General features: G+C 38.8%; 1 long non-coding RNA gene across 1 annotated transcript; it reads right to left on the bottom strand.

Moving 5' to 3' along the window:
* Window positions 1-297: 297 nt before the first annotated feature.
* Window positions 298-1,499, bottom strand: LOC138793465 (uncharacterized). Its single transcript, XR_011363274.1, has 2 exons — window positions 1,410-1,499; window positions 298-573 (listed from the first exon to the last, which is right to left on the bottom strand). It is a non-coding gene; the product is annotated as an uncharacterized lncRNA (long non-coding RNA).
* Between the last annotated feature and the right edge of the window lie 620 nt (window positions 1,500-2,119).

Here is a 2,119-nt window from a genome sequence, read left to right as displayed (position 1 = left end):
GTATAACTTTCTGGCACCAGTTGATCTGATTTTTTTCTTTCCGACAGAGTACCCCTTTAAAAAAAAACAAATCAATTGAATTGCTAAAATAAAAAACGACTGCATGATTCATGGAGCACTGAATATACTAAGTGCACAGTGTATTAATATGTACACATGTAGGCAATCAGGTTACTTCAGATATAAGTCCTGAGATGACCTCTGATACTAATAGCAGTGGCTGTATCTCTATTCTTAGCTTGCTGAGATAGCACCTGAGTAACACGCTAAATATGTTGAAGCATATATGCATGCTGGTAAAGGATGTTATAGTTTATTGAAGAATATTATATTAATAAATCCAACACTTGCAGAATGGGATGTTTTTGTCCTTTTTCTTATATGCCAAGGTTGGTTATGTCTATGGTGCAGCGTACAGACACAGGAGCTTACAGACACTTGACACATGGGCTCTGTTTACATTCTGACCAGAAAGTTCTGATCATTCCAGACAGTGTCTGTCGTGTATTCGCTGGCGCTAATAGGGCTAGGTTACAGATTATTAGGTCACCTCAGATCTGGCACATTCTGTTTCTGCAAGAAATAGAAAAATGATTGTCACCTATAATGAAGCCTGGCCTTTTTTTATGGCAGCTTTAATGCGAATATAGAACATGCCTTACATTTGTAATATGCATTCTAAATATACAGTTCTGGTATTTAAACATTACAAGCATATTAAAGGGGTACTCCACTTAATAAAATTTTACCCTGTTGAATTCCTACCCATAATCTAAGCTTTTTTGTAATAGGTTTCTATTAAATGAATTGGACCATTTGTCTGCAGTACTCCTCACTTACACCCTGAAGCTGGTGAAAATCCTCACTTCCTGGTCCACATGGTCTCGCCTCCTCTGTCCTCCCCCTCCCTTCTGAGACCAAAGTCACATGATCTGTCTTTTCTGTTGCCAGGCAAGCTGTAACACCTCATCTCTAATCCAGTGTAAAAAAGAAAGCCTCTGAAAATATTAAAGGGGTTATCCAGCGCTACAAAAACATCGCCACTTTTCCCCCTACTGTTGTCTCCAGTTCAGGTGCGGTTTGCAATTAAGCTCCATTAACTTCAATGGAACTGAGTTTCAAAACCCCACCCAAACTGGAGACAACAGTAGGGGGAAAGTGGCCATGTTTTTGTAGCGCTGGATAACCCCTTTAAAGTCTACCTGTACTTTCAAAAAGATTTTTTTTAAGCTACACAGTTATTGAGTGACATCTGTGTAGAGAACAAGATCCCTCCAGACCCCTTTGGCCTGCTTAAAGCTTCCAGAGGTGGTCAAGAAGCCAGACTCTGTCAGCAGGTTTGTGGTGTCCTATCTCAGGGTAGCATAAACAAGTGACAGAGAAGCTGCACAAAATGGTGTATCACTTACATTGTTCTGTACAGCTGATCCAGAGATATCCTCCTGAATAACATGGACAATAAGCAGTCCTCTTCACCCACCATCTGCTGATTGGCAGTTATCTATCCATGCTATGTATAGGTAGTCAACTGTCAATCAGCAGCTGGAGGGTGGGGGGAGGGGTGTGGCAAGAATCCTATTCTCCTGCATACTAGAAGAATGGCTTAACAGAATGATGTAAGTAATACACCAATCTGTTCAGCATTTCTGTCACTAGTTTATCCTGCCCTCATTTAATGTTTCAATAGTTTTTATTAAGGTTTTAAAGGTATAAGTTTAACAATGAAGGAAATAGGTTGCAGGTACTTAATACTGTGACATACTATATATATAGCGCAGGTATACAAATCTGGAGGTATATAATAATGTTTACAGAACATAAACAGACATCAACAAACAACACTGCAACAATTTTGCAGTAACGAACACGTGCATGATATGAGATGTATATAACCAGCATAGAGTAGTCATTACATAACTATTATGTTTATGCTATGACGCAGGGAAATGCTTGTAAATTAAGATCTAGATGTACTAGTAAGATGTAATGACTTGCCAATATATCATAGTAATGATAAACGTGTTTAGCTAAGCGGGTTGATATTAAAACAGGTTGATGCTTAAATGATGCATAGGCGGTGTAGTAAATACTAGAAAGAAAAGCCTATGTGTAACCGGCA

This window comes from Dendropsophus ebraccatus, chromosome 5 (assembly GCF_027789765.1).
Source record: "Dendropsophus ebraccatus isolate aDenEbr1 chromosome 5, aDenEbr1.pat, whole genome shotgun sequence".
Lineage (NCBI taxonomy): Eukaryota > Metazoa > Chordata > Amphibia > Anura > Hylidae > Dendropsophus > Dendropsophus ebraccatus.
The sequence above is the reverse complement of the archived record's forward strand: the minus strand, read 5'-3'. Positions and strand labels throughout refer to the sequence as shown.